We start from the raw sequence: 15,180 nt of genomic DNA on the forward strand, positions 1-15,180 counted from the left end.
AACGATGGCAGATATGATTTTACTCTAAATTCAACCCTCTCAATACACACACATATGCACGCAGTCATATTCTATTTGTTATCTTAAGAATGCGTCATGCCTCTCGGGTGTGTTTAGTAAGACAGGCAACACTGTCATTTACTGTAAAAGGATATGACAGCTGCCGCAATGTTTCAGTCTCTCCACCTTTCTGTCTCTTTCTCCTCTCAACCTATGTCGTCCTTTGTGTATACCCTGAGAGCCAAGGCATCTTATCTGAAGCAGCATCAAGGCTGAAATGCCAAGACCTGAGACCAAATAAGGGTTTTGGTTTTCCTTTTGACATCTCTTGGAGTTCATTATCTTGGATGATGGTGTGAAATATTTGATAACATTCTGTATGTGTCTTGTGAGCACCACCGCCATGACATTTCTTTCCTCGTGTTGACTTTTTGTAGTCACTCCACTGGATGGTCGTAACACACAGTTTTACACACAGGCTTTAATCTTTTCTGGGAGATGGAACACCGCATGGGATGAGGTCTCCTCCAGTATTGATATTATTGCTTACAGATCTTAGTTGCTATGGTGATATTACCTAAGGATTCAAAGAACTCAGTAGCAAACGTGGGTTGGAAAATACTTTCCCAAAACAAAAGATTACCCACCGTGGATACCAGTGACTGCTGAAATCAGAAGACAAGTGGAAACAATACAGAATAGGTTTACATATAGTATTCAACCTAAATATATGAGAGGGAAATTAAGATCAGAATGTATTCCTAAAGTAGGTAAAAGCCCTAAGAAAGCTCCATTATAGGATGGAAAGACAGCAACTACAGCATGCATTATAGAGCCAGTCTGGTCTCACGCCCAGGGCGTCAAATACCGATGCTTGGGCAGCGGCCCGTTGCGCCTTGATTCTGACACACAAGACACCCTTTCAAATCTTTATGAGATGCAACGGACTTTCAACTAACTCATTATTAGATGCTCAGAGCAATGAACGGAGTATTCAAACAAATACAAGACTTGCAGGGGACCGGCATTCGTGCCCCGTATGAAACCAAAAGTTCACTTATTTTTACTGACAATATTATGTCACGTGGCGTTATGACGCCACTGAGTCACATGACGTTACCACCGTAGCTTATGTCACAGACACCGTTTTGGTGCTGTGTGGAGCAAGAGTACCCAGAGCTTGCAAAAGAGGCTTCCTACCAGTTGCAACCATTTGGTTCTATCCACTTGTGTGAGGTCACTTTCTCAGCTATGACACACTTAAGGACCAAACAAAGAAACCAACTTGAACTCGGAGAGAAGTGTCATTACAGCTGTTGCCACTATTCAACCAAGGTTACAGAAGCTCATGAGTGGGAGACAAGTGCAAGTGTCTCATTGATGGCTTCACAGCACCCCTCACCACACACCCCACCCACCCACATACACACAGAGGTGAGGATGCTTTGCCACACACAAACCACCTGAAATTCTTCAAGTCGAGCTGTCGGTTTTTTTTTTTTAGACTAAATCTATGAAGAACTTAGTGCTACTGTAAACAATTATTCTAGTAAACAACTTAATCATAACCACATTGGTTGTATAAATATTGATGGTGATGACACGGCAAAAAAGCATGGTTAACGAAACGGTCGAAATAATCACTGAAAGTCATGCCATGTCATGCTTCGTATTGAACAATCAAATCTGATTCAAGTAAAAAAAAAACAGAATCAGGTACAGCCCTTGTCCTTAAAGAGTGTGCATACATATGCTATTTCATGCAGTTCGCCTCATGCAATTTCTGTTTCTGTCAAATTGTTTTGAGTTTTTTTTTGGGAGGGATGGGGTGTGTGTGTGTTTGTCTGTGTAGGGGTCAGTCCAGTACCCAAAAGCTGCAGTCTGTTGGCAGCCTCCCGCAGCTCTCAGGTGTCTGTCTGGCTGGACCAGCTGGGTCTCTGGCAGCACATGGTGAAGTTGACAGTGGGCACTGGCTGGAGTTGGCTTCACAGAGGTCTCAGCTGGCAATAAGCTGCTGCACCAATGTTCAGGGAGGTTCCCTCTTGGGATTGAAATGTTGTTTTATGGTCTAATAAATGTGTTGATGTAACTCATCTTTTGATGTTCTGTAGAATTATGCTCATTAACAGACAGAAAGGCATTGCAATTAGATTTGAGCCATTTACACATCCATTTAATTCTCTTAAAAATGTGATTTTACCCTTTGGATGTCTTAATTTTCTTGCTTTCCACATACAAGTGTGATATTTCACTCCCTTTGTTCTCAACGTTTTTCAGCTAAAGTGCTTTTCTTACCATCTTGCTGTCTATCTTGTGGCTTTCCTGTTTCTTTCTCTCTCTTACAGCAACGCATGTAAGCAATATATTCCCATACAAACTTAAAAACACAGCACAAATGCATACATATGCAGTCTTCACACATGTATCACTTAAGTAGGCTCACTCATCTTCACACCTCAGTCAAATCTATGGCAAAAAAACCCATAAAGGATTGTTTTTCAAAATCTTCTACCACTGCCCTTCCGTGGTCACGACAGCTGATCAGATGTGTTTGGGTTCATTGCTAGAACAGAATAAACTCAGCAGCAGTGCTTTTGTTTTAGACTTGTTTTGTGATCCTTCCCCACTGTTAAACTTTAACTTTAAACTTTATTACATCCGTCATATACATAAAGGTATTGCATTACTGCATTTAACCCATCCTAAGCATTTAGGAGCAGAGGGCTGCTGTAAAGCGCCCGAAGAGTAACTTGGGGTTCAGCGTCTCGCTCAAGGACACCACGACATGCACACAGTAGGAGACGGGCTTGGAACTGAGACAGATGTGGAACTAGGCTTGTGGTTAAAGGACGACGCGCTCTACCCATCGAGCTACAGCCGCCTCAAGGAGGATTTCTGCTTCAATCATGACTGCCCCCACCACAGCAGGCAAGCACAGCTAATGCTGACAATGTCCTGGTCAATACCTTAGTACGAGTAATCATTATCACAGGCTGATCATGCAACAAGCACCATCCAGTGCACTTTAAGTTTTAGTTCCCGGAAAGTGACACGTTGGGGCATAGCATTGCCTTCTATTGTGCTGCTCACTATCTAACATTTGTGTTAGTAGCCCACCCTTTCTGCTTACAAGGCAACATTGTTGGGCTCCTTGAAGTGGTGCGAGGAAAGATGAACCAATTTGGCTCAGTGCTCTCTTTCTTGCAGTTCCTACTGGTGAGTTGTCTGTCATACTTACAGTATGTAGCACAGTATGCAGTGGTGCAGACAACAGTCTTTCAACTACCACCACCAATTCTCATCGGCACAAACTATGAATAGGATTTACTGATGTCCAGACTGTTCACATTGTTTTCTGTGTCTGAACACTCTCTCTGGTAATACATCTATCTTTGACAAAGTGATATTACCTGCCTCCTAAGGGCAGTGCAACAGGAGATGGATCCTCTCTCCCTCTTTATTTTGCTCGCAGTGCACTGCAAACAGAGCCGCAGAGATTTCTCTTGCCATGAGTTTTATGATGTCCTTTTTTAACCTCTGTGCCGCTGCCTCTATCTTGATTCTGATAGAGACAGCAAAACCAAATCATCTGTAAAGAGCAATAATGTAATTTAATGTCACTGCGTTGTAGGTTGAGCCAAGGGGCTCTGGTCAATCATGTTAGCAAGTTTGTCGATGTAAATGTTCAAACACATTGGACAGTAGCCCAGTATCACACAATGACCTTGACTGAAAAAAGGTAATTCAATTTAGCCTTAGAGGCGGGCCTGCATCTAATATAAACAGACACAGATTTTATGATGTTGTATTGATGGTTTTATGGGTATTAGGATTAAGGCTAACCTTAATTAACCTTAGTAGATAAAAGGTACTTAAATAGGTAAGTGGGACACAGACCTGACAGTTAGTAATGAGGTCTATGGAGCTGGAAAAGTGACCATGTTTTCATTGGTTATTACAAATGATGATACTGTTGCAACTATGACAGATAAAGATAAAATGTCTTTTGTCAAGGACAACAGGTAGTTTACAGTTTATTGCATGGGTTGATAAAGATTGTTCTACATCAGCCAGTGGGAACATCGTCTATTCTATTAAATATAACAAAAACGTATGATACTTCACAGTCAAATTTGTTCAGGTGTAATATTATTCATATTATACTAATTTTTTCTCCCATTGTTGAGGCAGTCTAACTATTTATTAATCAGCCATCACAGGGTAAAACAAGCTAATTTTTCTTCCCTGACCCTCTCATTATCTCAAATGTCACAGCAAAGGTCAGAGGTGAAATTATTTAGCATTCCTATCATGTGATTGTGCTTTATACCTGGTAAACATCCCACAACACATGAATTTGTTGGAAATCAGAATACCTTAGAGAGTCGTTCCGTCTTTATATATTAAATATATTTTTTCTTGAATTGAATGTGCTATAATCGTGGATTGTATCCCCCCTGAAAACAAACAGAGGGCATTTATTATGCAAGAACGATGATGCAATTTCAGTAGCATATTGCTTTTCCTAATGACTGCTAGTCTCTCACTGTCTCCATTTCCCCAGAGACTCTCCGAGATGACAATGTGGCCTCTCAGCCTTTCACCATACTTTGCTTCTGTGCATGTGTGCGTTTATGAAAAAGAAAGATTAAGAAAGAAACACGCAGAAAAGAAAGCTTCATATAAACATGAATACATAACAAAACGTCACTGTGTTTTGTAATGCGAGTCGTTGTCAGCCACAGTGTCTCAATTTCTACACAAAGTGGCTTGAAATAAAATGTTATCATTTTGTTATCCTGTTGTATTGACTTATATAAAAAAAACACCCTCAATACTGCAGATCACAATGATCCAACTTCACACTGACTGCCACAATAAATTATGACGGGAAGAGTGACATTGGCTGGTAGCTATACATAACCTGTACAGACACGACAATACCTACAAAACAATTAGAGAATCTTACAACAAACCTTGGGTCACAAAGGACCTGGCAGCAACCCTGAATGAAAAGAACACTGCATGTTAAAGATAAAGAAGGCTAAAGAGTTATACTGCAGAGGGAAAAGAAGCTGTCTCAGGAAGGTTAAACTGTGGGGCGCCTGGCCGGGCTGTTAAATCGCATGATGTCATCTCCAATAGACCTACCACACCATGCTCTAACCAAAATGAATGTGTAGCCATGGCATAGAGACTGAATAATTAATAAATATAATCACTTCAGACATCAGTCAGTTCCTTTCAGTCCCAACGAGTGACTTTGTCAGTGGCTGAGGCTGATTCACCCACAGTAGGAGTAGGCCGATGCAAATGAAATTCAATAAATATCACCATGTGACAAAAAAACAGCCAAACTATTCACTTCTTGGCTCTTTAGCTTCACACTAGATTTAAAACATCATTTTAGATCACCTAAACAAGGTCTTAAAGCTGCAACGTGTAATACCGAGCCTCCGCTCCAAAGAAATAGGGGGCAGCATTTCACTTCTACTGCTGGGTCTATACAATCTAAATTCACAGTCATCAGCTACTAACTAATAGAGCGTTTATGTTAGCTATGGCAGTGGTAAGGACAAGGCGAGGGTGGAAATTGTTTTCTTGTTTCTGCCACTTCAAATTGAATTCAATAAGCAAACTATAAAAAGCACACGGACCATGGATGTTTTTCTAGACAAGCCATCGGAACAGCTCTACTTCCTTGTCTTCTGGACGGACGGCAGATTGGCGCTACAGTGACTCACTATCGTCTCTCATGGAACAGATATCTCTGCAACAAAATACATAGACGTCTTTGACATAACATCAACACTGTAGCCTCTTCACATTCTGTTGATAATGTTAGTTTTTTTATTTTTTAATGTTTTAAACTACAGTCCTGGCCAGATCTTACACATTGCACCTTGAAAAGTCACCATACTGAACAGCATCCATTTCATGAGGGCACCATCAAGGGGTTGATGATGATGCAGCACTCACACTATTACATCCCACCTGGAGAAGCCAAGATGCTGTTGCCAGGATTGTTTATTGTGAACTTCCCCGCTGACTTCAACACAGCGCCGCCTTATTTAGTTGGAGAAAAAGTGCTGAAAATTGGTTAAACTCCACACCTCAACATCTGGGTCCTTTAATTGATACTTAAGAGATAACAGCGGGTTAGAGTAAATGTTTTGCTAAGCTCTATCAGAACCATCTTTACTGGATCACCACAGGTCATCTCACCTGTACCCTTCACCTTGTGCACTGGCAAAACTGCAAGATGCTTCTCATTAAATTATTAGACACACAGAGTGGTGCAAGGCAAACCACATGGACCAATCTGTCCCAAAGACTAGAGAGATGGTCAAGGACTTTTGTTGCTCAGCCTTACATCCCAGCACCCATAGTTAAAGGTCAGATCATCAAGTTATGGAATACCTTAAAGACACCTTCAAAACCCCGCCAAGCCTGCTACCCGTGCGAACCGGTCCCGGATAAGCGAAAGTAAATGGATTGGTGGATGGATCACCTTCAAAACCAATACTCAAAATGTCAGCAACAGCCCCCATTTCACTCAAAGTTCAGAAAGCTCTCAGAATCATTTCTCATCTCCTTATAATAGCATGACCAGCACTGCGCAACTTCACTGCTAACCCGTTAGATCATGAGCATATGCAGTAAAATCATTTGGAAAGACCTTGCATTGCTTAACAGCATATGACATAAAAAGACTATGAAGAAGGGGTCACAGATTTCATCAGAAATTACACTACACACACACACACACACTGCATAACCAGTACAAGTTCCCCTCCAGGAGCAGGTGCCAATCACTTAACACTATAGACTAAATGAGCCATATCTTTCTTTGTGCCATCCTGTAAGCTATTTTATGGCTTTGTAGGTATTTTTACCAATTTATTCTCATCCAATATTTAGTAATCTAGATTATATATTTTATATGCTTTATATGCATTTTATGCTCATATGAATTTCATGTGCCAAGTAAGCCTTACTCTTCTTAAGCTTATATATTTTTTGCTTTGTTTTATAATATTGGTTGTTTTGGCCGGTGTAAATGCATAGTTAACGGGAATGGACAAAGTGTTTATAAAAGATGAGTGTTTACTGTAAACGGATGACACACTGAGAAACTGATAACTCCTCTGTTATCTGGACCAAGCACATGTTATCCATTCCGCAGGATATCTGTGTCTGTGTGTGTGTGTGTGTGTGTGTGTGTGTGGAGAGTGAAATAAAAATAAAAAGAGGCCCAGACAGTGAGTGTGTTGAACAAGTGGGATGAATAATAAATATATATCTGTGAACCAATAAATTGTGAAATAATGAATTATTAACTCAATCATTATTTTTGACATGTTATTTCAACTTTCTTAGGTTGCATAGTGACAGAGTTGCATTGTTTAATCTAAATTCACAATAGAATATAATAATAAGGTTTTGTTGTTAGAGCTGTATAGGATGCAGCAAGTCAGTAACACACACACACTAAACACACCCTCAAAACATTGTAAAACCATTGTTATATAATGTCATAATAAATTGTAGCGTTCCATATTGTAATACTGTAATATAATATCACACAAAAGACTCCACATTAATCTTAATCTATATGTTTCATATGCTTTTTTTTGGGCTGTTAATGTGTCCCAACGCACCCGATCTGACTGTTATCAGGGTATTGAATAGGCGTCATCAACACACATCTGTCAGAAGTGTGTAGGCCAGTAGGGGCCTACTAAACTAATAGTTCACAAGGCTGTTATCACCCATTCATTTCAGCGAGCCAATGTTCACCATAGATGTGGGTCATGAGGGCCCTACTACATATGTTGTAAAAGTGAATGTTCTAACACGTTGTAAAACTGAATGAAACGTTACGTTTTCAACACAAACAAAACAACTTTTACTTTAGGTTTAGGCAACAAAACTGCGACTACTTTAGATTTAGGAAACAAAAATGCTTGCTTAAGTTTAAGGAAAAACATCATGTTTTGTCTTAAAATAACATTGTTGGTTTTGTACCAGGTGTGAACCCCAGTCTCCTGGGTGAAAGTCTTGTGTTTGTTTAACCTACTAGACCTGTGTGCGTCTCTTCTTCAGCTCCTGTCATAATCACTACGGTCGCTGTCGTCTTCTTTTCTACCTTTTTTTCCGCTGATCGACCATGTGAATAGATTATAACACCTACTAGTGGGTGTAGTAGGCCCCTAATAACCCACATCTATGGGGTTTATAGCCACTGATAACGTCTACTGTTGTACTGGTACAGGAAAATGTATTATATCAAACAATATCTAATATATTGTACTGCAGTGATTATAGACTCCGCTAACATATGCTAGTTTGAATATGTCTCTGTGTGTGTACTGTACAGAGTGAGGGGAAATTAGCTTTTAGTTGTATGTATCTTTATGCCAGTGTGTTTGTCTCTGTATGTGTGCCTGAGTGTGTGTGTGTGTGTGTGGGTGTGTGTGTGTGTGTGTGAGAGAGGAGAGAGAGAGAGACTGAGTGTGTGTGTGCGTCCGATCCCACCCGCCTTCAGCCATGTTCTGGATCAAACATTCCATCTGCTCACTACTGTCCTGCTGTGTCCTGCAGCAGGTACTCTCTGTCACACACACACATACTTTATACCACTTTTGCCTGCAACCCACCATGAGACGTACACACACATTAGATGCTCCGAAACAACACACACACACACACACACACACACACACACACACACACGTCAATCATCTGTCCCACTCCATGCAGAGTGACAGTCGCAGATTGAGCTGCAGCTAGCCAGAGGGCCCAAAGCCAGGCATGGGTGGACATAAACACACACACACACACCTAGATGCACAAAAACACACACTCCCAGTAGCCGTCCCCTAGGAGTGACTCAGATGCAACTAGCCTATCTCAAGGCTCTGGGGATGAAGGGCCAGCCTCCACAGAAAGGACAGATATGAGCTCTGGGAAGCTCTGCTGATCCACAATGTCAAGCCTGTGCTCCAGTGATCTGTCCTTCTTTCTTTCAGCGCTCAGAGAGAAAGACGGTCTGTTCCACTATTAAATTACTACTAAAACTACAACTACTCTTGCGAACAAGGAGTGAGAATATAAGTGGTCTGAATATTCCAAGGTCATAGGGAGTACTTTTCAGTCTGTTTGAATTTATTCAGACAAATACAAAACTGTTGGTTCGTCCGTAATTCAGTTCAGTTATGTGTTATGCTCTGTTGTTAGTCAATGTCTTTTTTTTTTTTTAGTGTGATTATACACTATCTATGTGTATCACTTATTTTTTCTGAAGTTCAATTAATGAGCATAAATATTACTTTTGTGTGGTTTGGATAGAAATCTGCAAATGGTGTAGTGTCATCTGCTATGTTTGGAAACTTTGACCTTCTTCTCTGTGCGGATACTTTGTTGTCAGAATTTCATTTTCCAACTTTTATACACAACTTGGGTTTCTTATTAGGATCCCCCACACCTGAACTATTTACTGTCAAAAGAGGACAAGGAGGGATTTTCCATCTCCTTCTCATCATACCCCTGGGAAACTGTTCTATAAAGTAAGACACATCAAAGAGACTATAGGACTATCATCACACAATTCCTTCGGCTCAACAACTGTTCCCAGGGGGCCAAGGAAAGTACAGCATCCTATGGAGTCGGATGTTCCCTCAAGAAAAGGCTCATCAAAAGACAAAGTTCAATGAAGCATTGTGTGTGTGTGAGTGTGACCCTGGACGCTCTATACAATGGCTGGCAGGAGCAGAGAATTTACAGTATATAGTGTATGTTGTAACCCCTGCAGCTTTTAGTCCATAATGACATCCATAAAGGCTCATGGACAAGGGTGCATGTAGAGTACAGCTTCTATCTTTACAGGGAGAATTAATGATGTGTGTGCATGGTTTCATCTCTTACTTTGTGCTTAAATAGTATTTAAAGGAAAATAGGCCAGGTCCTCTCTTGGGGTCCGGGCTGCGGGCCCAGATGTAGGCAGTAGCGTTGCAAATTCCAAGATTGGGCCCTCAAGAGGCCGATGGCACAAATGGTCTGGCAACAGCCCCCACAGCCCCGCATATTGGCTACAGATGTAGCAATCAGAAGTCCCACTTTAAACATTATTTATGAAAGAAACATTGCTGCAGAGACTTGTTTGATTATTGATTTTATTTATTTTCACTGTCAGCTGCCAGGAGAGTCTTGTGATCAAACATCAATTGGCAGAGGGATAAATTTAATTACACTCACAAACACAGAAAAGGAATAGCTCTAATTCATGAATAGACATATAATAACAGGGCTGTTCTGAAATGAGTAAATAAGTGTGGAATGCAAAAGTTGGCTCTCAATTTTAATTTACCTCAGCAAAAACATTCAAAATTGACTTTGAAGTACCTTTTTGGGTGATAGCTTGGGTATAACTAAATTACAGTGCTCACCTAGGCTCAGTACTGTTGAATAGCTGCATTCAAGTACATGTCAAACACATCAGCATTAACAACTTGCACTATTTCTCTTCCTGTCAAGGAAGAAATTGAGCTGAAACTGAGATTTTAGCAATATTTTGCTATGTAAAATTGATTTATATGGGCAAAGGGGAATTGAGTGAAATGAGTCAGTCAGGTTGCGATGACATGGTACCAATGACTCAACTGTGTGGTTTCTTCTCATGTCAGATAACTGGATGATTCATAGGACTAAAATGCTAAACAAATTGTTATGTAAAGTTTGAATGTAAAAGGCTACTGGTAATGGGGGCTAAAGAGGCAAGGTAAATGTGAGTAATTAGGTTATCTTTGATTTCTATTTCCTCTAAACTGAACACAATGAGAAACTGTAAAAACCTGCCAACATCGACAGTCTGTGCTCCCATTCCCAGGTCAAACATTATCAAATCTCTAATGGTCAAACCTCGTCCAATTATCTTTTAATTATGCTAAAGTACATCTCCGTCATGACATTCTAACAAGGCACTCAAGGGGTCACAAGTCCAAACCCCTCAGCTCCTCATTTCCAACATCATATGTCAACTTGCGAGTGAATTATGTAGGTTCTCAAGCCAGCATTTCCTTCACATAAAAGCATTCTGATGTATTTCCAGAAGGCAACATATCTATATAAGAAATGCAGTATTCAAACATGTAAAAATAATAATGTTTCTTTGACTTCTGTTGCAAATCAGTTTGTTTTAGCTCCAGTTGAACAGTACCTGTTTCATGTACAAACCCATGTATTTATTGCTATAAAAATATAATCTTTATTAACTCAATTTGGTGGTTTCGTATCACCAAAACCGACTCGTAAGATAATCAAATTGAGAAGAAGGGAAATAAATCACTAGTGGAGGGATTATTGGAGACTATATTAATGACAAATGGATACATTGATGAATGAATGGATAGAGAGATGGGATGGTTAGAATTAAGGATGGGTAAATGTGAGACGGTGAGGGAGAAAGCGAAAGAGAGGATTAGTCCCTGATGGAAACCACTATGGTTTCCCATCTGCTGTGCATCTTTTAACCTTGCGTGCCCCAACCAAAAATAGATTAGTTTGAAATGTTTAATGCATGTGGATGTACATAATAGAGCGAAAAAAGACAAGAGAAAAAAGAGAGAGAGAGCATGAACTTAATATTTTGTGCATTCATTTTAAGACATGCATGCATTTGCACCCATGCATACACCATTAATATTGGCATAGCATGTCTGTGCTTGTAAGTAAGTGTGTTAGTAAGCCAGTGCATACATGAAATCACTGCCTATTTTGGGTCTGGTTATTCAGTTCTTGCCTGTGCCGCTGCCCTTGCCTCATGGCCTCATAAGCACCGAGCATTAGAAGTTGGCGTTCTCATTACATTATAGGATGAGTAATGCTTGGCGATGACGGCTACAGTCCAACTTTACTGTTACTGCCGTGTGCCCTCATCATCTCTGCCATCATTGCGGTCATCATTGTCATTGCAACCATCATCATTTTCATAAATATAATCATATCACTGAGGTTGATGTTTTTGGTCTTTGTGGGTGCAATCATTATTGTTGCCACAAGTTGCTTCTCTTGTCATAGTTATAGTCATTCTATCTGTCTCTGTCAACACTCGCACTGCAGAAGTTGCAATTATTCGTCTCGTCAACACAACTATCATTGTCACTGCCATTCCACCATAATTACTGTCAGGTAATGAGTGGATTTCTATTATTATTACTATTCTTGTATATGAATTATTATGCAGCACCCTCCCACCTCCCATCCATCCTTTGAAAACTGTCCTAACACACTAATACCTACCTATCAGTGTGCTCATTAGTGAAGTGAATACCATTTTTGGCATCTCCCTGCAAAGAAGTGTTCATGAGTTTAAATTCTTTCCCAGTTTGAGACATCATAAAAGTTAGAGTTACAGGAATGTTTGCAAACATGCATCTCATTGTAATGAATTGAAATAAATTCTTTACACGACAAACTGATAACAGAGTTTACGGTCATAAAATCTTTTCAATATTCTGGTTATTTAAATGTATCTGCGGGTATTTGGATTATTCATTGCACGTAGATTGCTCTCAGTGGATAAAATGCATATTACTAATCATAAATAAGTATTCCTCATTGTTTTCGCTTCTTTGGCTCTTACCTGAATTTAAACTGTAACCCTAGTTTTACATCTGCCAAAAATTAGGAACTGATTAGAAAACATAAGATTTATTTTATTTTTGTGTATCTTGGTTGATGGACTGATTGATTACCCAACACCCAGTTGCTGCTAAAGGGACTTTTGTAAGAATAAAAAAACAATGTTATACAGTACAGTAGTATGCAGTGACCTCAAGTACCTCTATCATTCAGCCAATATATGCTATGAATATGAATATTTTCATTGCAAAGAATGTGCGCTTCAGGTTCAAATTTAATAGATTTTTTTTTTTTTTTTACATTTCCCGTGGCCATGTCTACCATTTCCACTTTCCTTCTCTCGTAACCCACAAATGCTGCTTAACGTGACCTAACAATTATCCCAAAAACATGAAAAGCCACTAAGTTTCACAGAGAGTGTTATCCCCTACTAAAGATGTACAATTTCAGGGGAGAGCAGAAGGCTTTTGCATAGCTCATCCTCTCCCTGCAGTGAAACGGGGGATGTTTTTTATGAGTCTGATGAATATTTTAACTTTTGGGGCAATTACATGACTCTAAATGAGACGGAGTGTACTTCAGCTAAGCTAAAATATGCAGGAGCTGTGAAAGACATGATGAGCAGCGCCAAAGTGGCATGTGTCTGACGTAAACACCTCTAATACACACTACGTTAACTGTCCCTCCAACTTTCTCGGTTGATTTGTCTGAACTCTTTGCACCGGCGAAGGGGATGGATCACTTTCATTTTCAGTATTTACATTCATCTAGCTTTCTCCATTTCCCTTGAGGTGTTAAACCTGTTGGAGATTGAAACGCCAACACTCAAGAAATCAATTTTAATAAAAATCCTGAGCACTAGCTTATTAATAGTTTATTAATTGCTCAGAGGTCAGATCGACACACAAATGATGAATTCTCTAAAATTGTATCTCCATTATTTATTCTTCTATGATTTAATTTTGAAATGTTGTTACTGATTGACTGCCAAAACAATTAACAGCTTAACACCTACAGCGTGCAATTAATGGAAATATTTCCCTCAAACACCTGCCACCATATTTGCTTGATAAACAATATTTCACTCAGGTCAGGCGAGCTTATATTTTACACATACTGTAGGTTTCAAGCAATAATTGATAATTATCCTAATGTCAAAGAACTAATTAGGGTGCATAGTTTTAATTCAATAAACCTCTAACAGCATGAAAAATACATTACATTTATTTAGCACTTTTTTCTTTCTGTTTACTTGTCACTTTTTTCTCTCATTTTCTACAATACACACACAAACAGAAGCAATATCATTTCACTCGGTCTGCGACCCATGGGGCTCTTTGCTAACCCTCCTGTCACTCATATCTGCAACAAACAAAAAAGAAACCTCAACAAAGTATCGAGTAAGCAGTTTTTATTCTGCTGACCACAATGCCCCTCCACTAAGGCCAATCAGACTGGGATGAGTTACTGGATGTCATGGACCCGCACAAACATGCCCAGCTCTTTGTGTGTGTACACACATCTGCTTGTCTGTGTCAGTGTGTGTCAGTGCAGAGGGAGTTGCTCTATATCAAGACAAAAACAGATACAGCATATTGTTTGTGGGGACACACACACACACAGTAAAACATATGCCTCCTCACTACATTGTAAAGTCGCGGTATTAGTTTTGTAAGCTTTTGGGGTTATACTGGATTTATTTTGTTGTGTTTGCAGGGCGGAGACATTAGCATAATCTGGGTCAAAGCCTATGAATGAGGATGTGGATGCATGTTTTACTCTTCTCCCCAAAGACTACAGCAGAGCCCAGTTCATACATTATTCACTTGACTACAAGTGTCTCTAAGAAGTGATGGTGAGAGAGAGAGAGAGAGAGAGAGAGAGAGAGAGCAAGATGTGCAGACAGAAAGAAAGATGAGGAAAAACTCTGCCAAAAATAGCAAGTCTTCAAGACAGACATAAGGGCAAAGGTCTTGTTGTCATTTGGGGACAAATGAAAATGAAAAATGAAAGCTCAATTCACACGTACAAAGAAACAAGCCGGTTTTGGTTGAGAAGCAATTAAAACTGTTTAACTTTTGTGAAAAGTTGGACCCTGGAATTACCATCTCTGTCCTAGTTGTTGACCTCATCACAAATCTGACAAAGAGCCCCCAAAATACCAAAAGCCCTGACTACAGTGAACAGCCCACAAAACCACTTACTATCAAAGCCCTTTTCTTTACGTGTCAAAAGTTGACACTCAGTTGACCAAACATTATGCACTTGCACTGTTTTTCCTTTCATGTTTTATTACTATCTTGAAACGATGGGTGGAATAATGTCAAATGGGATCAGAATATCCACTTTTAAAATATAAGGTCAGTGTATTGGGGATGTCAGTTACCACTCTGTCACTGCTTTCCACTGAAGATTTAATGGATGGGCACAAACAGATTGGCTGAGCAAATGCAAGCCTATATAAAGCCTCTGAAGTATTTTTTTTGTTTGATGGAAAGTTTATCAGCCTATTTCATCTGTAGTTTGGGATTCATCCTA

The sequence above is a fragment of the Sebastes umbrosus genome, chromosome 7, assembly GCF_015220745.1.
Source record: "Sebastes umbrosus isolate fSebUmb1 chromosome 7, fSebUmb1.pri, whole genome shotgun sequence".
In the NCBI taxonomy this organism is placed as follows: domain Eukaryota; kingdom Metazoa; phylum Chordata; class Actinopteri; order Perciformes; family Sebastidae; genus Sebastes; species Sebastes umbrosus.